At 40.4% G+C, this 25,337-nt stretch overlaps 1 long non-coding RNA gene across 3 annotated transcripts in view; it reads left to right on the top strand.

Moving 5' to 3' along the window:
• LOC309714249 overlaps positions 1 to 24,982 on the top strand; it is a 239,549-nt gene extending 214,567 nt beyond the window's left edge. For 2 of the 3 annotated variants that reach the window (XR_014278857.1, XR_014278858.1), the window contains exons 2-4: positions 24,079 to 24,262; positions 24,376 to 24,477; positions 24,580 to 24,982. This is a non-coding gene — a long non-coding RNA (uncharacterized lncRNA). Of the gene's footprint in view, positions 1 to 23,751; positions 23,773 to 24,078; positions 24,263 to 24,375; positions 24,478 to 24,579 lie in introns of those variants that run through there. The other variant, XR_014278859.1, reaches the window with a different exon arrangement.
• Positions 24,983 to 25,337: the final 355 nt, after the last annotated feature.

Raw genomic sequence — 25,337 nt, 5'->3', positions numbered from 1 at the left:
AATTGAGGTTCGGAGGTTCTCTTCTATTTTATGCTCTTGCTTATGCTCAGGAAATCTTCAAACGCTGACTTTTTAGAGATATTTACTTCGATCATTGAGCAGAAGTGCTTTCAGAAGAATGGTGGAACTGCAGTGGAGGTTTTTGCGTGATGACAGGAATATGTTCATTTGTGGTAATTTTTGCACTGGGCGAGTGTATTTATAGTTCCCAGATGTAAAACTTTCCCCAAACTTTCCTGAAACAGCTGGGAGACTGTTTTTCTGATCTCTTTCTTTCTTTCTTTCTTTCTTTCTTTCTTTCTTTCTTTCTTTCTTCTTTCAAGCTAGACCCGTCCCAGACTTCTGTGCTCACTTTCTTTCCTCTCACGAGCTCTTTCACTTCAGAGCCACTCAGATGTTGCTGCTGGTGTGTAACAAGGTCACCCCTACTAGCATTTCGCACCTTTATTCATCTTTTTAGGCCTCGCACCGGTAGACCTCACCCGCACACACACCCATGTAACCCCCTCCCCGTTCAAGCACAGACTTATGCACACACACCTCATCACCCTCTCTAATCACTGCATGTATGCCGGGATGATTGGCAGCTGATCACTGTGACTGACCTTGGCTGGTTATATTCCTGACAAAGTATGACAGACACTAAGCTGCAGAGAAAAATAGAAAGAAAGAAAAAACTGTGTGTATGTGTATGAAAAGGCAGATTCATAAAACTAAAAGAAATAAAAGAAACAAGAGAATGACTGAGTAGACGAGTGAAACGAGCACAGAGTAAAAGTATGAGAGACAGAAAGTGAAACACGAAAGAAGAAGAGCAGATTTAAAACAACAAATGTCAGACAGAAAGGACTGTATGTGCATAGTAAAGACTAGGGATGGGTATTGAAAACCGGTTCTTGTTGAGAACCGGTTCCCACTGTTTCAATTCCTTGGAATTGTTTGCCATTTTTGCAAACGATTCCCTTATCGATTCCAGTCGCCCCGAATGACGTCACCACGCTGCAGAGCGTCATTTACCTGGCAGGAAACACGGCGCCTAAGCGGCTCAAACGCTCAAAAGTTTGATTATACTTTACGAGAACGGATGACAACAGGGCAACTTGCAATACTTGCAAAGTAGATATTTCATTTAAGGGAGGAAACACTACGACTATGCAAAAGCATTTGCTCACAAAACACGTGATGACCTTAAATGAATGTCGTGTTTTTAATTCCGCTCCGGACTCGTGAATCTCAACCCAGCAGCAGCGGTAACGTTTGCACGTCCTCTCCCGTTAATGCGGCAGGTAAATAATCAACTAACAGTGCATATTATGTTAGCGCGATCTGCCTTATTACAAAACCTGCCATTACTGTGCATTTAGGTGACCATGATGAGAGAGACAGAGTCTGGCTCAGATGCTGGCAGTTCTCGCTGCAGTCTACCGGTAGCGTCTCCTTTCAGGCCAGGATAGACGAATGTCACCGAGCAGTGACTAAGTTTGTGGTAAAAGGCTTGCACCCATTTGCCACAGCAGATGCCCCTGATTTTCGGTAAGTGAACGTGTTTAATTGTAGGCAGGGACATTACTGGATATTCTTGTGTAATTGCTACAGAATAATTTATGTTATACTTTGTTATTGCTACAGAAGAATATTTATTTTATTATTTTACATTTACAATTTTTTTTCCTGGGGACCCTGTGACACCCCATTGAAGAGCCGTAGGCTGTGGATCTCTTAAGATCTCACTGTTGGGTTTGTAAGGCCATGTTACTCCTAAATTTCTATTTTTGTTCAAAGAGAAGATATAAAATAAAGTTCTAAGCTAATCGAACTTAGTGTTCTCCTTTTAAAAAAAAAAGAATCGATAAAGAATCGATAAAGAATCGAATCGTTAAACAGAATCGAAAATGGAATCGGAATCGTGAAAATCTTATCAATTCCCATCCCTAGTAAAGACTGCATCGGCTTGTATTTGTGATTTAAAGCTCTATGCTATAGCTGGTACAGACTCTTCACTGGTACTCCTGAGGATGTTCATGAGTGGGTCTCCTCTGAGAAGGCTGGGGGTGATCGGGGTCACGAGTTGAATAGACATTAAACACTACAAAGCCTCTTTATCAGTCTGTGTCCTGAGAGGCAAAACATGCAACCTTGACCCTGAGGACTTTCAAAGGACCGTCGAAGATACACACTCGCGCGAGCGCACACACACACACACACACACACACACACGCACGCACGCACGCACGCACGCACGCACACACACACACACATGCAATAACTGAAAAGGCTCAGTCTGAAGTGAACCTAAAGCAAAGCCAACCGGTTCAATCATTTTTTCAGGGCTGTGGGACCAGGTGGTTGACATTTGCAAGATTCCACTTGAATGAATTAGTAAGACTTTTTTGAATAAATATGGTGAGCAGATTCATAGCATGGGAGTCGGTTAGGTTAAAGTTTTTGTCCCTTTCATCAGATCAAATGCTGCTGACTCCTAATTTAACACAGATCGCATCATCCTCTGACTATCAGGTGTGAGTCCTATAAAGACACACAACCTCACTGACTTCCTGCCAAGCTGGACATAACTGGAGAATTATATTAAACGGAAAAAAAACCGTACTGTAAGTCAGTTTTCACAGTATCAATAAGCATCTAAAATTCAATAGAAAGTATAAATTCATTTATAAATTCAAGTTCTGAAAAAGAGTTCACAAACTATTCTTACAGGCAGCTGTGTCAAAATGTACATTGAATACATACAGTAACTGAAAGACTCACTATAATCTCCTAGACCCTATACTATATATCCTAGACAAGAAAAAAAATCCCTGCCTGCTCCTGAACACAAGATCCCATCTCTGTTCTCTTCAGCTATTTTCTGTGCTGTATTGATTGCTCACTGCAGGAAATATTCCTGCTTCTCCTCCTGTCTGTATTCATGTCTGAGCTTCAAGATCTTTCTTCATTATTGACATGTGCAGTTGAAGACAAGTAGCAATGGGGGACACGCCTCAGTTCCTGCTGCACGTAGAGATCAAGCAGATGCTCTGACTGATTTCTGAACACTGTTCTGGTAATTGAGATGTTTTCAGAAGCAATGCCTGCACATACAGCTACAAAACTTAATTTGTAAAACTTTCTGAGCAAAATAAAAAAATTTAATTTCTGTAACTGGAAATAGCCTTCATGTCTCACAGTTCTTGAGGAGATGAGGATGTGTTTCCTGTTCTGGTCCCATTATTTCCTAATGATGAATCTCTGCTAATGGTTAGTCTCTCCTGTGCTGCTCTGTGGTGCTCACAATGGGCTTCTTGTTAATTGGCCTTTTGACAGTGATGCCCACCCACCGGTGGCCAACTGGGGTTTGATAAAAGAGGTGCTCACGTTACTTGCACTCCCTCCATGCTTCATGTTTTGAGAGTGGAGTGAAGTGGGCGTTTTTGTTTTCCATTGCACTTTCTGAGAGGTGAGTACACTTTGCTGCACACAACCACTCACAAGATCCACAAGTTGAACAATGCTTGTTTGTGTGCTCACGTCGGACTCTGTGCTTAAAGGTAAATTCACCATAAAATGTTCAACACTTGATGCTCCTTGAACTTTTCTCTGAACCTTGTGTTTATTTGCTGTTTGCTGGTGTACTAATGAAAATAAAATTAAAAAAACATGGTCAGGTATAACGAGTGTATGATGATCAAATTAGGACGGTATTTTTTTCTTATACACCTGAACAGGCTAATTTCTAATAATATCAGTAAATATCTAAAAGTGTGCATTCAAAGTTCAAAATTTTAACTCAAAAAGGGAAAATCCACCACAAAAAGGAGAACATTAATGCTCTTCTGGAACAAGCCGTGTTTACCAACCTCAAAATGTTATAGGTGTCAGCCTACATATGGTATATCCTTTGAGCATGAAAAATCTACACAATAAACACACTTCAATGACATAAGATTTTGTAAAAGATTGACTAGCCACCCTGATGTCACCTATGTGGACTAAAAGCTCAAGTTTGACAATTTTTAATACCAGATTTTAGAGCTAGCACTAGCGCTGGCTAGCTTGAGCTGCTAGCAAGCTGCTTCCTTAATTCATTGTGACACTAAATAAGATTATTTACTTTGGCTGGTGCACTGGCTAGAGTTGTTCCCTAAGAACAAAAAATATCCTAGGTTTGAATCTAACAGCCAGCTGGAGTGTGGCTTCCTCTTATTAATACAAAATTCAGTTAAGTGATTACTCTCTGATGACCTCTCAAAGCAGAACAGGATCTCACAGTCTCAGCAGTCATAATAATTAGGACAGTACCACCCACCTGGAGTCTAGATGCTGCTGGGGGTGGGGGTCCTGTCCTAAATCCTGTAAAGAGCACACTAGCGATGGGTGAATGCGGTGGCTATGTCTCAGTCTCCAGTTTGCGCACCAAAGTATCTTTGGGTAAGATACTAAGCCCTGAGTTGCTCCCAATGTGTTCAATAGAAATGTTTAATAGATACTTAGATGTAGCAATAAATGCTTACACGGTTGTGTGTGTGTGAATGGGTGAAAAACAGTTGTTGTATAAAGTGCTTTGAGTGCTCAACTAGAGTAGAAAAGCACTGTATGAGAAACCCATGAGCTTTATCTTCAGTTGTCTGTCCCTTTGTGTCAGACCTGTGAAAACCCTTTTCCAGGTCCAGGGTCTGCCTCTTGCTCCATAACAGCTGAAATCCTGAACTAGACAGAAGAAGTCGATAAAGAAAACAGATAGACAGATGTAACATTAGCTAAGAGCAAGATGGCATGTACCTGTCAGTCAAAATAGCTATTTTCTTAGTTGTGCAAATTTCAGGTGAAATTTCAGGTAATTAGCTGTGGAGCTCAAAACCAGTTTTTTGCATCTGTAAGCATGTTTTTATTTTTGTTGTAATCTCTGGGGCTCGATTCTGGAGCTAGCTTCAAACAGCTAATCAACAAGTCGAAAAACATCGATTTTTTATATTTTGGCATTTGGCTACATTGTTTCGCTTCAGGGCTTTCTGCTTATTCTGTGCCTTTTAAATACTGTTTGCATTCAAGTTAAGGTTGTAGGAAGTAACCGGCAGTCTTTTACCTTAAGCAGCTGCTTAATGTGAGATGCAAGTTCTTCTATGTACACACCAGGTTTTAGCAGCTTTGATTATTTTCATACGTGTTCATCAGTTGCGTGGCACTAAGAAAACCTAATGTGTCATCTACTTCCACTGAAGATTTCAATCAAAATGCAGAGACAGCTGCTGCACCACCAGAACCAGCCCTTATCAAGTCAACTCCATGCTTTACTGATGAGTAGTTTTATGGTGACATTTTCAGGTGGAAACTAGGGTCTGACAGTGTCTTCTTTCCAAACTATAACTGTGATGTTGCACATTTAGTCATAAATATTCAATGGTCCGGATAAATATTTAACACTTGCACAAGGCTTCAGTGTACCTGGATATGTTGAGCAATACTGCAAAGTAAATATCTGACATTGTTGTGACATTTATATGTCAAAGTCTTCTAACAAAATGAGAAAAGTTATTCATACTGTAGAACCACGGTTGCAGAGCATGGATTATTAAACTGCTGAAATATGGTAGTAACCTCTAGGGGGCACTGAACTACCAAATTAACCTCAGGTCAATGTAATTTGTGAGACAGTGTCCACAGACACCAACAGATACTCTCTTGTCATTTTAGTGTGCCGCTCGCAACCGTCGCATTATTTCATATTTTCTCGTATAATTCCTGTCACAATAGAAGTGCCTCCTGTGTCCTCACTCCATGTCCTTGAGGAAATATTACTTCAAAAATGTGGTTGCTTAGGAAAATATTATAAGGAGTAGGTTAATTAACATGCCGGCATATTTATGCCGAATCTTGTGGTAGCCCTATTAAGCCCTGCTTCTTTTCTGTTTCGCCTTGTATTCTTCATTGCTTCCTCCTCCCCTCCTGTGTGTCTGTTTCAGTTTACTTTTAATTCCTTCTTGTACTCCACTTTCCTCTGTACACTGTGTTTATTTCCTCACCCGTGCTGCGTCTCAGGCTCTTAATGGATTGATCTAAGTGCTCTCCCGGTGCTTTGCAGCTGCTTGTTGTTCTTTATTGCAGCAGGATCTCGGCCTTAAGGCTGCATAGTTTCGTCTCTTGTCCCACAGTGGGGCAACAACTGATGCCCTTGATGAGGTGGCCCTGTTGCAGTCGGACTCATTAGCTAGCAGATGTGAGGTGTCACTACATATCACAACACCAGGCACCCGTAGATTCGGGGTTTTTTTTTTTGCCAAGGTGTGAATAATATATCAGATTTTGTTTACAGGTCCCTCTCTCCTCAGACATTGTGCAGTCAGTATTAGTCCTCCTTTGCCTGGTGCTGTATGAACTCAAGAGCCACCAACTTGCTTCGGGACAAATAACGCAGCCAGTGTTCTCTGTCACCTTGGATTTAAGTTTACGTTGCTTAACTATACATGGTGACACCGCCCTCTGCAAGGCGCAGTGGGCGTGGCTGAGTAGGAGACATTACAGTACGTTCAAATAATCTCAAAGGACAGTCTGAACAAAAGAGGAGATACGTGTCCTCTGGCCTGTTTCCAAATCCTGTTTGATGGGGGGAAAACTGATTAGAGCATCCCTATGCGAAGAGACCAAATCAGATCATGTTTGCTGCTCTCACTTTGATTAGAGATTAATTGAAATAGGAACTGAGCCTCCTGGGAGGAGAGAGGAAATAACAAGGGTTACAGAGCTACACACACACACACACACACACACACACACACACGTACACTTCACCTTCCTTTATATCTCAGTGTAGTGCTATCTTTGGATTGGCTAGCAAACCTGATACACTCTCATCAAAGGTGGAAGAACAAAACAGCTTGCATCCATAGTCATTCATCCTAATTGCTTAGACTACTAAAGGATGCTGCACACTGCTTGAAGTATTGTCTCAAAGCAAAATTTATTTGTTTATTTGAAATTTGTCCCTTTTAAAGTTGCTGAAAAAATTAAGGGAAATCAAACATATCTATTAAACTGTCTTGTAGCACTTACAGCGTAGGGTGTTGACGAAGCCACAATATGTATAACTCCCAGACCTTGGGTGTATATGTCTGTTTCCTCCTCTTGTTTCCTTTGTATTATTCATCCCCTCTTGTTTCCTGCTCCTTTTCCCCATCTGTCATATCCAGTGTATCCTGATTTTTCTCTCTTGTTTATTTTGTACCTCTTCGCCTCCTCACTTCCCTGCCTTTCTGCTGCCTGCGACCTGGATCTTTATCTCAGTGGGCCATCTTCAACGATGACTCAATTCCTAGGATGCACCTGGAGGAGAGCAAAACGGGGAGAGAGGTAAGTTTAATTGCAGAGGTATGAGCAAGAATGAACAAGTGTGTCCATGCATCTGAGGTGCAAGGGACAAAGATGCCAGTAGACGAAAAGAACTGATTACGTACAAACTGAAAACTAAAAAGAAAGGTAAGTGTTTGTGCAATAATTTCTTCCTCTTTTTCTCTGTTCTCCCAACTCCAATCAAGAGCTGTCCATCTCCACTAAACGCACCTGTGGCTCATTAACTGCAGTATATCTACTCCAGCTCTGCAGATTATTAGACTATGCTGCTGAGTTTGATCTGGTTAGTTCTTCGTGTTTTGTTCTGTAACTAATCCAGCCCTATTGTGCATAGAGTCATCTTCTCATCATCCACCAGCTCAGTCAAAGTTTGAATCTTTTGCTTAGTGTCAGACTCCATTCTCTTGTGTGTTCCCACATCTACTACAACACCACACTTAGGGTGCACTCAAACTTGATGAGCTGTAATGTTCCTGAGCGTGTTTGACCCTCAAACTTGAGCTTGTTTTACTTGTTTGCGGTATACTGTTCAAGGTTCAAGGTTCTTTATTTGTCACATGCATAGTTATACAAGTATAACACACAGTGAAATGTAGCCTGACACGCTCCTCGACACATGTTCCTGGGCACAAATGAACTGTGCCCTTGCTTGAAGAAGCGAGCTCAGATGTTTTAGTTGGACTTGGGAATGACACACCCAGACTAAAGCATGATCAGTGATCATGCTCAAGCACAAAACTCCAAAGAGGATTGGTTTAAAAAATGTTACTAAATTTGCTAGTGCGCTTTGAAAAAATATTTATGTGCAGAGAAGAGGGTGAGGGGAACTGAGATGCTCAGTCAAACTGAAGCGTACTCCGGCTTAGACCACAGGGTGGACAGCGTGGAGACGGCAGTCGTGCCCAGGCATGTTACACAGCAACAATACCCAGCGTAAGTACACCACACAGCATAAAACACAGGCATAGCTTCCAGGTTGGAAAAATGAAGCCAGTGCAGAAGTGCCTTAAAGACATCCCGTCCTCGTGAAAGTATAAGGGAAAACAACCCAGTAAACAATTTGCTGCTAAGTTTATGAGCTCAGTGTTACGGTCGCTGACCTCTAGTGGTTCTCCCTCTGTCGAAGAGTTGTTTTTCTCCTTTTCTTGTGTTGCAGGTCTGCCTCATGAGCCGCAGCTGAGGTGTGTTCCAGCTCGTCAGCCACGGCATATAGTCTGCCATCCTAAACTGCCACACCCCCTGCCATTTTTCCCCATGTTTGCCAGAGCTGTGAGCTGTAGAGTTTTGGGCAGCGGGCCTTTGTGTGTATGTGTGTGAGAACTTACCCTCTGTGAACTTTGGTTTTTCTTTCTTTTATTGTGAGCGAAGGTGTGCCCTTATTGTGATAATTAGTTTGTCATTGTGGAAGCAGGTAGGGGTTCTCTGCCATTTTTGTTTCAACTGTTTTCTCCTGGTTTGGTTAGACAGGGAGCTCAGCCATTGTATTTTGTTTTCGGTTAGTGAGTACTTGGTTTTGATTTCTAGCTAAAGGGGGGTGTTTTGTTTATTGTTTTGGCCTTGGAGACCCTGAAGAAAAGAGCTTCCCTGTGTTTTTGTACTGTAGTAGTTTTAGGCAATAAATCTTGTATCTAGTTCATGTGTTCCCTTTCACTTTGTGTTACCCCTCACTCCAGTCGACACTTCGTTCTTAAGTGGGGCGTAACACTCAGTCACTCATTTTAGCTCATACTATGTTTGACTATATATGCCTTTTAAATCAGAAGTCGTTGGCTAATGACTGCGTGATCTCACAGTCAGACCCAGCTCTTCACATCACATCCAGGTTTCTGTTAACAATATGCAAAAACAGGACTCCAGAAACCAATGCTCAATGTTTCGACCATCTTTTATAAGCTATGGAGAACATCCTGACTGTGCTCCACATTCAGCTCAAATTACCATGCTCCCTCCTCCCATTTCCAAGGAGGGAGTCCAATCCATCTCCAATACAACACCATTTTCAAACTGGAACCAATAAGTTTTTCTAATTCTTTGTTCATGTGCTCCTCAATACAATACTGTATGTATAAAAGCTACTTTTATGTAGACGATATATGTCAGCGGTCCCCAACCCCCGGGCCTCGGACCGGTACCGGTCCGTGAGTCGTTTGGTACCGGGCCGCGAGAGTTGAGGCTCAGGTGTGAAATATGTGATTTTCAGGGTTTTTATCGGTTTTCAGCGTTATTTTGTTATCGTTTTTATCGTTAACTCTGTTTTCCTGGGTCTTTTCACGTGTGTTATGAATAAATCTTCTTTTTTTCGGTACCGGTACTAGTTTTATTTTGTTGTATTTATCCGCGACAGCTTAAAGGCCGGTCCGTGAAAATATTGTCGGGCATAAACCGGTCCGTGGCGCAAAAAAGGTTGGGGGACGCTGATATATGTGACATCAAGGCATCAAAGGACAAGTCTGCTTATACTCTTAGTGCAGCTTCATACACACTACTTCAACATGTGGTCAGTAATAGGCAGCTTGTCCTGTTGCTTTTTACAAATATGTGAAAATGGAAGCATAAAGTGCCAGAGTGCTGGTTTTGTGTTCAGAAAATATATCTTCCATCCAGCCTTTAGTTTGTTTACAGCTGAGTGCACCATGTGCATCAAACCTTCTTTACAGAAAGGTAAAATTCGGCGCATTTATACAAATGTAAAATGTGACGTCTTTTCACATGAAATTCTGTGCTCAATGTTAGATGTGAAAAATTACAGTACATACTTTATGCTTTTGAGTTTAATGGTTCAAGTGTCCTCGTTGGTCTAAGCCGTTACCTGTGGTTCTGAGAGGTTTAGGTGAGAAGTTATTTAGGGGGCGGGAGGAAAGCAACTAGAGAGTTTGTGTTTAATTTTTATGGTGGAAGATGCATTATGAAATTATAAGTTAATGTGCAGTTGTTCAAGTGTAGCTTTGTAGTTACCACCTCACTGATTTGAACTGATGTAAGGCTTTGTGTGCGTCCATTAAAACTTGATATAAACAGCAGTTGGTATAAGTGCTTTAGAATAGTCAGTGAATAAGCTGAAACCTTGCTGACCTCTTTTCCCCTCAGCAGGGGTGATATGGGTATTGTATTACCCTGTGAGAACCGCCTGATGTTCAGCCATTGTAAAAGGCTTGATTGCTGTCGTGCCGTTTGATATGAGCCCACTACTGCCAGGGTTGCTCCATAAATCTCGCTCGTTCAGCTGCTTCTGCTCCTCTATTCTCCTTTTGATGGAAACCATTGACCAGAAACATTAATAATAAAAAGAGTTTTAGTCACGGCCCATAAAGTTACACTTTGCAGTCGTTAGGGAAGCCTGGGAGGAAATCATTTGTTGTGTTTTTGATGTGAATTGCTTGAAAGGCGACACGGAGTCAAGCAAACAATCTGCATGCTCGCGTGTGACGAGATGCCAAATGACTATTTAAAATTTCAAGATAAAAATTTATCACATTATCTTTTGCCATTCATCATGATTAGGTACAGTAATGGATGCAGATGAGTTGCAATCTGGAAATGAACAAAGCCCACTGATATTAGTAGTAAGACGTTTGCTGGGTTATGTGAATATCTCGTTCAAGCTTTTATTTTCTGCCTGATGACTTTAGATATACATCGTCAATCGAGAGTTTTATTCTGTTTGTGTACTCTCCAAGGACTGTAGTAATTTATCTCCTATCCATCTCCATTTCTTCCCATCTCTGTTCCACTGTATGCGGTGTATATTTGTGTGTTTGTGTAGATGACAGTGTCCTTGAAACCAATGTACACACGAGGGTGTGTATTAATGTGTTTCTTTTCTCTCTCTCACAAAGAGCACTCCCATCCGTCTTCTGCACTCAGTAATGGGGGCTCAGAGAGGCTTACGCTCGGCCCCCTGATCCGTCCTCATTTGCTTGGCATTTTGTTACAGGCCAGACACTCTTCCTGTGACATGGAAAGAAACCCAGACTACCTCCCTCCACCTGCCACCTTCGCCACTGCTTCACTTTTTCTTTTCCTTTCTCCTCGGAGCTCTTTCTCCCTCCGCCTGACACAAACAAAAACACACAGAGATACACACACATCTTCTTTCCATGTCTGCATCTCAGCTTTCACACCGCTACCACAGGACGAGGCAAAATGAGGACAAATTGATATGAATCCCAAGGAAACAAGCCAAGGGGTAAGGGAAAAAATAGAAAGGAAGAAGGTAGTGGCGCTTTGCCTGCGAGGCAACTGTAAGCATAAATCCACTGACATACTGCTGTGTTATTCGCTCTGTAAGTGCATCCATTCCTCACCATGACGCTCATAACGGTCATACAAGAAGAACCCTCAGGATAACCCACTGCCACATCAGCATCAGACGCTGTTGATCGTGTGCTTTGATTTTGAATTTGCCACCAGTATAGATTATAGATTATTTTAATTTTGTCTCAGTTTCGTCCACTGATTGATCTCGCCACAGCGGTCATGCGGTACAAATAAAGGCAAAAAATAGTAAACCGGAGAGAACTGACCTACCTCAACTGGCCAGAGGCCAGAGATAACGCATAGAGGCGATGTGCTGCAATGCACTCTGAATACCCTGTGGTTTAAACCGAGGGCTGACAAGCTGAGACAAACCTCATCTTGTTTAAAGGCAATTCCCCTTCATAGTGGTTCTTTAGCCCCGAGCTGCAGGGCCCAAAACAAAGCCAGTCAATCTAATCATGAGAAAAGGTGAGCAGGGAGGACAGGAGAAAGAAGGAGAGGGACGCTGGGAAGGAGGCTGAGAAACAGCCTGATGGTGTATATGAGATAGAGTGTGGGGAGGGGGTGGAGAGGGCTTCACAACATCAAATCTATGAACTCCGAGGCCCCTGGCTGACTCTCAGAGGTGTTTATGTGTCTAAAATCCAGATTTAGCCTGCCCACTGCTTTCACTGTCTGGGAGAAAAGCTGTGAGATACCGGTGTCGGATTTTTCAGGCACTAAACGTCTCCGCGGTTAGCAGCTGAATAATGGCTTCCCTCATTTTTTGCATCCATAAAAGTGTATTTATGCAGAGCCACACTTACATCAGGTGTTTTTTTTATTTTTTTAAATGTACCCTGTAAACTCAAAAGCATATCAATACAGACACAAGACTTACACACATGCACAAGTCTTTGCACAAAAACATGGAAGTGAAGCTCCATTGTGTAGGCACACGCACTGAGGTGAGCGCTCAAGTCAAGTCAGCACAACATGGCTTCTCTGAGCTGCTGGATAGCCCTACTGCTGAGCGCTGCAAGTACAGTACATCTCAATTTGTTCTGGGAGGGATCAAATTCTACTGCCTTGCAAATCTTCCTGAGCAGCAGGGAAAGCACACAATGAATAAATGGAGAACTGTAGGAAATATAATAGAGCTGTGTTTGAACCACTAGAATCAAATTGGAGCCAGGATATCTGTATCAATAACCTGTGGGAAGTCTGGCCAAGCTGGATATAAAGTAAATCGATGAAATTCGGAATAATTACAGGCTGCGTATAACACAAAACTGCTTATTTTATTCTCGTCTGTTGATAGATGAAAGGCTGTAAACAGCCTCGCATGGAATAATCAAAAAATATCAGTCTTCTCCTCCAGGATGACAGTTCATACAAGTCTGAAGTCTTATTAATAATTACCTTTTGATGGATGTTATTAATCTTTCATTCAGAAGTGGCCCAAGAGAGAAAAAAGTCCTCACAGGTCCTGAAGAAGGTTGAAGAGCAGAGGTTGAGAAAGGACAACCAAATCCTAATTACCATCATCACTCACTCTGCCCCGTAATTCATCTGATCCTCTCCCGGAAATGAAAAACCTCATCACTAATAGCCAATATCACAAAGCCGAGGAGGAGTTTCACAGAGTAAGGCACTTTCTTGATGGTATTTGATTCAAATTTTTTCCTTTTAAGGTTGTTAAAGGTTAAATTAATCGCCATTTATTTGGAGAAAAGGGGAAAGGACATGTTGACAAACAAGCATTCGTGGAAGGGTTAATGATCGATTAACATTAACCTTTACACACGTCGTGACCTTTACCTTCACGTGGCCAGTTTTGTTTTGTTCAGGTTGTTTGGAGTAGGGTTGTCAGATTTGACAAAAAAAGTCTTGTTCAATTAGTTTTTAACAAAAAATCCACACACATAAGAGAGCAGCATGTCTGGAACCTGAAGCAGTAGGAGCTGCTCCTACGCCACACAGCTGTTCGTACTTTGACACACACACACAGTGTGGTGATTGTAGGTGGATGGTGCTTCGTTAAACCCCAGCAGCGCTGCGTCTAACAACTTTTCTGGTTGAAATCCAGCTTTGCTCAGAGGACAGACAGCGGCCGCCAGCACTGTTTCATTTTTTTAATGATCTTTTTTTTTTTTTTTTTTTTACCTGTAATCATTTAAAAAAATTTATCAAATCACCGGTTGCAGTCCAACCACAGCCCTCCTCCTTCACTGCCAGCATGCATTGTGGTAAGCTTGGGGCAGGGATAGCTCAGTAGGTAAGTCGGTCACTGAACAGCTACCCTGAGGTACCCCTGAGCAAGGTACTGTCCCTACACACTGCTCCCCGGGCGCTGCACTGGTGGCTTAAATGCAGAGGAGTAATTTTCCTACGGGGACTAACACATACACATTATTATTACTTCTTTAAGTAGTCTTCAGGAATAGTTCTCCAGGCTTCTTGAAGGACATTCAAAGCTCTTCTTTGGATGTTGGCTGCCTTTTTTTTTGTTCTCTCTAAAGATGAGCCCACACTGTTTCAATAATATTGAGGTCTGCGCTCACTGAGACTTTCTGATGAGGCTCCAGCAAAAGGTCCAGACGTATCACTCAGGTTCAGGTTCTCACTTGTTCGTTTTTTTAAGGACACACTGCGCATCATTTTTGCAGCTAAAGCCTCATAGCAGGGGCGTAATTTCCAGGGGGTTAGGGGGCTATGACCCCCCCCCCCCCCAATAAACAGACCCAACCAGTATAACCCCCCCCCAATAAAATTATGAATTACCTTGCATAAATTGGCTGTTGATTTTCTTTACACGTTTCAGTTATTACCAGCAAAATACTTGCATTTTTAATCATCTGGGAATTTACGAAGATGTATTTATTTATTTAGACTGAGCTCTTGACCCCCCCAATGTTCAGCACAAAGTTACGCCGATGCCTCATAGTGACTCATCTTGTTGTTGCAAAAACATTATTTTTATGCCTGTCAAAGAGAATTATCTTTGTCATTTTCATAGATTAAACTGAAGAAATGGGAACAAATTATATGTTTTTATGAAAGGCTAGTAATAAAGAGCCTAAAGATGCAATTTAATTACTTGCTAAGTTATCTGTTGTGTTTAGACACAACACTGGTCCATTCCTTGTTAGGTGCCTTTTTAATGCTTGAATGATTCATCAGTCATTGTTAAGTAGCTTGAAAAATGATAAAAAGTAAAAAAACATTCATCTGAAAATGGTCAGGTCCAAGGATTAGACTGAAAATGACAGTAAAAGTAGCCAATGTCCAAAGAAAAGCTCAGAGACCTTCAGAAAGCCTGGAGAACTATTGATCAAAATCACTTAAAACAAATATAAAGAAAAGGGGTTGGCTCAAGACTTTTGCACAGTACTGTGCACTCTAAAAATGGAAACTTTGCCAAAATCTGAATATATCCTCTTTAAAACAAATCAGATTAAGAAAAAGGGATTAAGGTCAGCTGGATATGGAGGTGCTTTTTAGAAATGTCCTGACTTACATGACAGTTAGCTAATGCTGATAAAGTCTAGAGACTGGCATAATTTGAGCGAATAAAGTCAGTGGTGATGAAAGCGATGAAGAGCTTGCTTTGCTTCTGTTTCCTTTGTGTGGATTCAAAGGTCCCGGTTTTCAAAAAATTAGCTCAGATTTTAAGTGGTGTAACCTGGGCAAACCTTTTATTAATAACCTTATTAAAATGCCTCCTACATTACTTTGGAGAATATTTTATTTTTTCTTCTTCTTTTTTAGTGTTTTGCTTTTAGCCCTCACACTTAGCTCCTCAGACACCTTGCTGTAGATCAATAGCTCATCACAAGGTCCATTAGCAGAGCGGATGGGTCTAATGAGGTGGGGAAAAGAAGGGCTGGTTTAATCCAGGACAGCCTGATTCTAATTGTACGACCCGGTAAGGTAAAGAGCTAGAGAAAGATGAGTTACTGGTTGCTTCTGAAACCGCTCTGCAAATTAACACTGATTAATCCCCTAAACAGCTTATGTGATTGAAAGTTTAAGATCCAAGTGCCTTATTTTTCCAACGTGACTGCAAACTTTGGAAGTTTGAAAGCCGTACAGGGCTAGACTCTCATCTCCGTGGTATTAGTGTTTTATTTTGTTGTATGATGCAAGTAATTACTCTGCCGAAAGAAGAAAGTATTTTTAGTGATGTTTTACATGCACTTATAAGAACCATTAATATCAGAGCTTTACAAAACATTGTGATTACTTTACCTGGACTGATTTCCTGTAATGATCTTGAAGCTAAAAACAGGGGCCCAGTCATTACGCTTCCCTATTCGCCATTGTTTTCTAGTTAAAGGTAATCAATTTTCTTATGAGCACGAATCCCTTAAGTGTTCAGCTGCCTATGTCGAGTGCTTTCATTAATCAAACAGACAAACCATGCCTTAGGGGAAGCTCGTGCTTCTATTGTACATTTGTGAAAATGGTGCTAAAACAGAACAAAACTTAATATGTAAAAATGAAAGATGTTACAGCACCAGGAGAGACAAATAACAAGAGTCAGTCTTGAGTTTCTCTTGCTTGTATCTTTCGCTGTCATCTCCCATCTGTCGATTTCTCATGCTCTGACTTTCCCTTCTCTCTCTTTCTCCCATCTCCTCCCGTCCTGTGGCTCATGAAGGGCTTCATTTGTCATCCCGCAGGTGACGAGTGCAGTGTTTTTCACCCTGACCTCTAGTCCATCCCTAATGAGATATCAGCTATGCTGCTTCATGCTCCCATAGCCGAGACTGAGACCCGGGTCAAATAATATTTGAAAACCCTCGTTCAGTTCATTTAAGCCTTGGAGGCACCAGGTGATGGATTTACCAAGCAGGGGACTGTAATGAACAGTAAACATTTAAAGATGCCCCTCAGAGAATATAGCATCGAAAAGATAATAACTGTCTGGGATGGACAACTTACCTGACACTGTGAATGATCTCCAGCCATCTGGTGAGCCCAACAGGTAAAAACGAGCAATGACACTTGAAGCTAATTACGCAAACAGTCATACCAGTGGCGTTAAAGAAGATTCTGGCTTCATCCTGGTTTAACACGTGCATTTCACAGATAATGCCGCAGTCCCTCTCCTTTTTTACCAGTGTCTGGAAATATGTGTCACAAAATAAGTAAATAAATAAATAAATAAAAAACCCTTTAATATCACACCCCAAGAGCTTTCACAGCAATACGTCTTCAGCCAGCACTCCCACACGCTTCATGACTTTTGTTAAAATCGTAGGCTAACCTGCAGCTGTCAGACTTCATGATTTCAGTCACACACTCACCGTGCATAATCATCCACAGCCAAAAAGCAAACCAGCAGGGCAGCAGATGCTGTAATGGAATGAAAAAATATCGAAAAAAATTAATCATTTTTTTCCCCCTCTTGTATGATAGTGGACATTTGTTAGCAGAACCTGAAGTTTTGTATTTTTCATACCACAAAATAGAAGTTTGGAGGATTTTTCGGGAAAAATGGTAAAAAAGCAATCGGTCTTATCTGAAAAAGAAACTAGGTCACTGATAGATGATGTGAGAAAAAGTCAGATTAAATCCAACATATTTAATGGGAGAGAATTTACATTCCCAGGGCTGAAATCTGACATGATGTCATGACAAGACATTTGTCTTAAAGTTACTAAACACAAGTACATGTACGGAGATACTGTGCATTTTACTGTATTTGACGAATTTATATTATCAGCAACTAAAACATCTAAGGAAATGTAATTTACTGCACATTTGTTTTGGCAGCTACAATCCCCACAAACACACAAAGCAATATGAGATATGAGACTTTTCATAGAAGAAACTGTGTGAGCGTGAGAGTACATGCTCTGAGCCTTGTTCTGCTCTAAAGAAAGATAATAGATATGAGATGGCTCCAGTTTTCTAGAGTTTTAATCTGAGTTGGATCATTTTGATTAAGCAAGAATAACTCAGTGCAGTCGACACATTCAAAACTTTATTGAAAAACATCTTTATATAGATATTTTTTTTCTTGTAAAAACATATCTTATGTGTCAGAATCAAGCAATATGATATCATAGCTTCATCCATCAGCGTCCTCTTTAGCGAACCCTCAGAGAGAGATTAATTTTTAAATCGCCAGTTATGTTGATTTTATTCTGTGAAAGTGTAATTGACTGAGCACACACTTTTAAACTTTCCCTCTGCAGCTGTTCAGCTACAGATAGCAGATTGGATGGACATGAGTTACTCATTACTCTGATAACACTGATTTACAGCCAAAATGCTTCTGAAACAAATTGTTACAAATCTTTGGTTACTGAAACTGAAAAGGATGCGTTGGCCGGCTCCTGTTTTGATGATACTGCTGTTGTGTCAGTTCTAAGACCAAATGTTCTTTATTAAAACCAGAAGTGGCCGAAATTAATTTTGTCCTTGAATTTCGGTAAATATCTCCTAAATGAGAGTAGGTGTTCATTTTCAGCAGACGGACACTCTTCCTGAACTATCCATCCAGTTTTGGCCTAACATGAACTGCAACTGTATCATGTAAGAAATGCAGTTTTGATATTATGTTTGCTGACCTTTTGACTTCTATTCTGACCTTGGATTTGAGCTTCCTAGTAGCAGAACATCTGTAACATTGCAAAGTAAAGTTACAAGTTACTTAACCTCCTAGGACCTGGTGTCCACATATGTGAACATCACATTTTGGGTTGTCTAGATCAAAATACAAAATGTTGCTCTACAAGGGCCTGATATCCACATACGAGGACATTATACTGCCACTGTTCTATCGAAATTTAAAACGAATGTCCTCATACGCTTTGGGGTCCTTAGGGACTAGTAAAGCGCTATACATACTAAATACTAAATACGTGGATCTCATTTTTCTCAGAAACAAAAATCAGGTAAAAAAAAAATCTGGTAATTCTTTATTTTTAAGTTCATCAGGTCCCAATCAGCCCAAAAAGCAAAGAGAAATAAAAAACGAATGCCATGAAAGAGTTCGGGTCTTAGGAGATTAAAGAATCACTCTGTTGAAACGACTATGACTTTTAGAACTTGCACCTGTGAAATGAATGTGACCTTTGCAGTTCCAGTATTAGTGCCACATTGTTAAACACTTAAAAACCTCCACAACCTCTAATTTCCTGCTTCCAAATTCAGATAAAACTGAGGTTATTGTAGTCGCCCTAAAAATCTTACAAACATGGCGTCTAACCAGATACCTACTCTTGATCACCGTGACCTCCGGTAACACTGTGAGGGATCTTGGACTTATTTTTGACCAAGATATGTTCCTCAATGTGCATATTAAACAAATGTGTAGGACTGCTTTCTTGTATTTTCATAATATCTCTAAATTTAGAAACATCCTGTCTCAGAGTGATGCTGAAAAACTAGTTCATGGATTTATTACTGCTAGGATGGACTATCGTAATTCGTTATCATCAGCATGTCCTAAAAACTCCCTGAAAAGCCTTCAGTTGATCCAAAATGCTGCAGCGAGAGTACTGACATGGACAAGAAGGGAAGAGCATATTTTTTCCATACTGGCTTCTCTTCACTGACTTCACTGAATCCTGCTCCTCACATACAGGGTCCTGAATAATCTTATCTTTAAGACCTCACAGTACCATATCACCTCAGTAGAACACTTCGCTCTCAGACTGCTGGTTTACTTGTGGTTCTCTGAATATTTGAAAGTACAATGGGAGGCAGACGTTTCATCTTTCTGTCTTTGTTCTGTGGAACCAGCTCCACAGCTGGATTCAGGAGACAGACACCCTCTCTACTTTTAAGATTAGGCTTAAAAATCATAGTTCGGGCTGGATCAGATGACCCTGAAACTTCCCTTAGTTATGGTGCAATAGACATAGGCTTCTGGCAGTTCCTCCCCACTGTTGCCAAGTGCTTGCTCATAGGGGGTCGTCTAATTTTTCGGGTTTTCTCTGTATTTTTTTAGGGTCTTCATCTTACAAAAAAAATAATAAAGCACCTTGGGGCAACTGAAATTATGATTTTGGTGGTATATAAATAAAATAAAATCAAACTTAGTTCAATAAACAAACAGGTTTTGTTGTGGAGACATCGACAGATAGACATGCAGCCATGTGAATATCCCACCAGGACACAATTGAGATAGAACTGTGCCTACTAATATAACATTTCATTTTAAGCTTCACTTTAAATTTTTTTAGATTTTTAACCTTGTTATATACACTAATGACAAAAAGTGAAATATTACATGAAGCTGCCATAAACAGATAGGCTCGGTATTTCTGATTAAAACTCAACTATCTAATAAATAAGTGGTGAACGGAGTGGTTGTTACTGTATATTGGGCTTTTCTGCTCTATCTGAGCACTCAAAGTGCTTAAATAAACAGAAGCCAGACCGCTGTTTTAATTGTCTGATTTTTAATTCAGCACATTGAAGGCCATAGGAAATACCGCATTTTATCTCTGAGCAGACAGTTTTTGAAAAAACAGTCGACCAGTTGTTTAGTTCGTTTAGTTTTAGTAGCTCAGGTGTTGCTGTTCTTCTGCATGACTACAGCAATGGTGCAGATTTGTCCACTGAAGCGATCTGGGTTGAGATACAAATGCTGAGAGACATGATGTATGATCTGGGGACTGTGAATGTGCAGCTGAGGGTAGAGCTGAGGAGCCTGAAACCAGAATGACAAACTAAGAGGTTCAGGCAAAGATAAAGAGAAGCAAAGTGCTTCTTCTCACAGCTGAGCTAGGTGATTTGTTGAAGAAGGTAGATGAGCAGAGAAAAGGAGCTGCTGGTTGCTGGGAAGAAGATGACTGAGCAGGAGAAAACGAATGAGGGTCTGTATGCAGTAATTTTTCAGCTTTGTAATGAGTGCAATAGCTAAATGCTAAGATTTTTCCATTTAAGAAATTGTATGTCCTAATACCAATTTAAAAAAACGAGAGAGCCCATTTGTCTTATTAAATGAAAAATATATATGATTAAAAATTAGGGTGCCACATGTTGTACAATGGTTTAGTCCATACACCAATCAGCTACAACCTTAGATGATCGTCTGGTAAACCTTGGATGCTGACGCTGAACACCCCCAATAGCAACAGCACACCCCGATGGCAGCAGCTTCCATCTAGAGGACAATGCACTCCACTAAACAGCAAAAAAATAAATGAAAAAATGCCGAACTATGGCTACAGGAACAGAACAAAAACTCATGGCACTGATCCAGTCTCCAAACCCCAGATCACAATCTAATTGAGCATCTGTGGAGTTTCTGCCCCCACAGCAATCATCCCAGACCACAGGACACCTCCAAAATGTGCCATATCTGCGCTTCATTGTCTCTGGGCTGTTTTGGCAGAATGAGGGGAAACCATATGATATGAGGCAGGTGGTTTTAGTGCTGTAGCTCATGGTAAATGCAGTAAAGATGTGGTACAATTGATTTTAGTGTCAGAGCTACTGAGTATATTCTGGACTCATCTTGGCTGAGAAACATCCAGATGAGTGATCGGCTGTGACGAACCCACTTGTGGCTGAGGAATGATATGTAACCAGACCATCATCTTTCTGTGTTGTTTTTCTGAAGCTGGGATGCAGTTTGCTGAAATTCCTCATCTCCAGTTTGTGTTTAGTACAAATTAGCAAGTTAGGTATCTAGCTGATGTCCAGGTAGTTGCTGTTTTAGACGGCCGGGCTACCACATTGAAATGTGTAAAAAAAAAAAAAAAAAAACAACCCAAAAAACCCATAGTGTAGCCATGGAGCATTTCCGTTTATTTTGTGAATGGCACCAGTGAAACATGGCCACATTACTTGAAATTATTGAAGAGTATTAACCGTATCCAAAACCAAATGAAAGGGCTATTCCTAGCACTATTATTAAAAATATTCAAAACATGACAAAGTACACACAAAGGTTGAGGGTATGGTACATCTCACAAGCTCTGCCAGGAATATTATGAACAGATGAATCATAACAACACTGGAGAATTGCTTATTCTTCTGAGGATGACAATAAATGAGATCCTGACTTTGTGAATGCAGAAATAATATCCACAGTGGTTCACGGGCGTATGGGTACATTTCTCGCTTCATAACCGTCAGCTTTGCAGTGGAATACAAGACATTTGGATGTAAAAGCTCAAATGGTTTCCACAAAGTCAGTCTGAGTTTGTTTGAAGTTTTGGTTTAAAGGCATCCTTTTTTATGGCTTCCAATGCTGTGTGTGTGTGTGTATTTTGAAATATTGATTCAAATATTTCATTTCAGGCATGCCACAGATGAATTTTGCTTGAGGCTATGCTTTGAATATTTTCATTAGATTTGTTATGGTTGTATTTACAATAGATTGGATTTTGTTGAGTAGCTGTTGAATGCATAACAGCGACTCGTGCTTTTTTCCCTCTTTACAATTTTAGTGCTATCAGCAGAAGCACTGGCTGCCACACTCTGTTGAACAGAGAGTGGCAGCCAGTGAGGGAGACCTAAGCAATCAGAGCAAAGAATTGGCCATTTTTATAGCAGTATTGAGTACCACTGAGACTCAAGTGCAGCTCCAAAGATAATAATATAGAGGATGTGGAGAAAGGAGTAAGAGATACAAAGACTCATCTCATGTTTTCACTCAACTACAACAAACCAGTATGAATGACGAGCACAAAGCTTTGGGTTAATTTGTGATGAAGGGACATTATTTCATCATTTCTTTATGTTTTTCTAGGAAAACTGGAAATAAGTGTAGTGATTTATTTAAACGTGTGAAAGGATGCATGGAAATACAGTAAATAAGGCAAAAATCAGTTTGTTCAATTCTAACAAGCTTGAAAGTTAATGTTTGGTATGACCATCTTTATTCTTCAACACATTCAAAAACTGGCTGAGATGCAACCCTACACATGACAGACCCTCTGCCGTGTTTTACACATGGCTGCAGATACTCACTGTTGTACGTCTCTCCAAATGTAGATTCTTCACTCCAGTTTTTGGACTATTTCTTGTGTAATCTGGCATAGATTACAGAAGAATTGTTCACATTGCACACCATGCAAAGATATGCCAACTAATAGCTTTTTGGGAATTGCCTTGTAGTAACAAAGTGCCTAAAGATACATTTTCAAATTGGTTCTTTGCTAAGTTCTCTGTCATGTGTAGACACAACACTTGTTCACTTAAGTTAGTGCCTTTTCTATTATTGCAAGTTTCATAAGTGAGTCTCAAGTGTTTCAAAGAAAAGGACTGGACTGAAAGTTGGTGAAAAAGCAGCCAATGATCTGTTGCAAGACCACTTTAACACATTACAAGAAAGTCTGGATCCTTCAAAACACAATCCGGTCGTTAAGTGATGACGTGACGAATCCTACTTCTGGGCCTAAAGTAGTCTGCGTTTAATATGGCTTTTGTGTTGTTAACATGTTTAATGTTATGTATTTTCTTCTATTTAATCTCAAAGCTTCTAAAACAGTCAGTGATCACTGTTGACCTCCCTCGGCTTTTATTACCGCTAATCATTTATTTAAGCTCAGTTTTTAAAACCTTAGGATGTAACTACAGCCCAGCCCATGCAGCAGTATATGAATGACTAACCTCGTATTGTGGATGGATTATCTCAGTTGTTCTCCTGGCTGAAGTTTAGTCCTTTTACAGCATCCTGCCATGCGATTACATTTGTTCCTGACCACTGAGAACACTCACGGTAACTTTTATCGAGTGGAAAAAAATTTAGCTTGTTTATATTATGCTAACATAGCTGTGTCGCTAGCGGTCACGTAGCACATCATTATATACCAGCTAGCCAAACTTCAGTAACCCTACAAACGTCACTGCTGTTTAGTTTTCTGTCTTCATTTATGTTGGAAGTGATAACAGAGCTGTACGTTTTAATTTGTTTCCAAAACCCCGCAGTCAGGACATGCTATATTGCATTTAGATAGAAGCTAGCGAGCTAACTTCCTGCTAACATCTAACTCCATTAAATGTCATAAATTCCGTTTTCATGGATGCCTGGATGTTAAACTCAATTGTTACACCTGGTAGAGCAGAACGCTGATCATTTTATTAAAGATGGAAGACTTTAGACAGTTTTTCAACTCTCAGTAATGCCATAGTGATCGTTTGATATATGGACCTGCAGCGGAGTTTAGGCCCAGACACGGCTAGTGACGTCAGACTTAACGACCGGATAGAAAGGAATCAGCGGTGGGACAAAAATTTTGCACGGCACCATATATTGCATAATTTTATATTTACTAAAGTAAACTTTGAGATGTCTTTACTCTTCATCATTTTTATCACAGATAAATTGTAATTGCATTAAAGCCCAACACTTTCTGATCAATTCAAAGTCTTTTGCATAAATTACATTAGAATTTACAAAGCATGCTAGCATTATCCTTTAATGATTAGCATGTTTTTTTAATAAGCTTTCAGACTTCCATAACCTCTACTGTTTACCATGATTAAATTTAAATGTGATACGAACTGTCCTTGCTTTTCTGTCGACAGCCTCAGAGCAACAAACCAGATTAGATGCTGTGGACTTGCGAATTACACGGAGTGAAAGGCACCGAGGAGCGCAAGTTGGAGGTGATGACTCTGAGAGTGGAGCTGAATAACATTTGGGCTAAACTGCAGCTCCACAATGAAAAAGAACAGCCGGAGAAGGATGAATGAGTTTGGAGTTTTTTAGGTTATTCCTTCTACCTGATAAAATATCCACAAATGTCTGTGCCATATTCAGCATCTCAAACATTTTGGGGTTTTTTACTTATCAATAATTTTCTCTATTATTTTTTTTCACAGGCAAGCTTGCTTTCTCTGTTGGTTTGATCGATCAGGTAGGACAATTCAAGCTGGAGACCCCACTAAAATTCAACATTTGCAGTACTTACAACATAACTTCAGGTGCATTTAATCTAACAAATGAATCCAAATGGATCTGAGCACACTTAACCTTCGCAATGCTTAATAAAATACAAAACCCTCTTTTCTTATCTTCTTATTCAGGCAGGTTCATTGCACCAGCCAGAGGTCTACTACTTCAGATTCACTGCCTTTGATCACTGAATTGGGAAACTCTGGTTTTCACCTTTACTGCAATAACCAGAAAATCATTTCTAACTGGGAAAACAAGAATAATGAAGGCCATTTGTACCTGTCAGATGCATTAACTCTTCAAATAAATGAGGGGGAGTTAGTGTACATGCACCTTCCCTCTGGGCACAGCCTTTATGATGATCAAAATATTCCCAACACATTAAGTGGTCTCTTATATTTCAGTCTTAAATGCCTCCCACGTGGCGGTCACGTTGTGCTGCCCATTTATGGTGACCCACGACATAACTAAATATTTAATGATCAGCAATTGGTGCTCCTGTCATCCAATGTTGTGCATTTACAACATAGACAATTTTCTCTGCTAAATTACCTGCGATTAGCCTTCAGTGCGAGTTTTATGAACTACAGGTTAAGGACATATGTTTACTCCGGCAACATAGGCGATTGCTTTGTTTGATGAGTTCAGCCTTAATTGCTTGTGTAGAGTCATCTCAAGATGAAAAACTCCACTGAAGCTGCACTTGATCAAAGCTGCTCTAAAGTGAGGTCTGCAGTGAGTGAGTAAGAGAACAAATAGCGATTCCAAATTCTGTATGAAGTTTATCCGCTATGATGCTCACTGGTAAAAAATACTAGAAATAAGAAATCTTTTGTGGCAGAGATGTATGGGAGTAAAGGGTAACACACGCATTGGATCATCCACACAT

The sequence above is a fragment of the Aulonocara stuartgranti genome (assembly GCF_965226115.1).
Source record: "Aulonocara stuartgranti genome assembly, chromosome: 9".
NCBI classification, from domain to species: domain Eukaryota; kingdom Metazoa; phylum Chordata; class Actinopteri; order Cichliformes; family Cichlidae; genus Aulonocara; species Aulonocara stuartgranti.
Note: the sequence above shows the minus strand (reverse complement) of the source record. Positions and strands in the feature narration are given on the sequence as shown.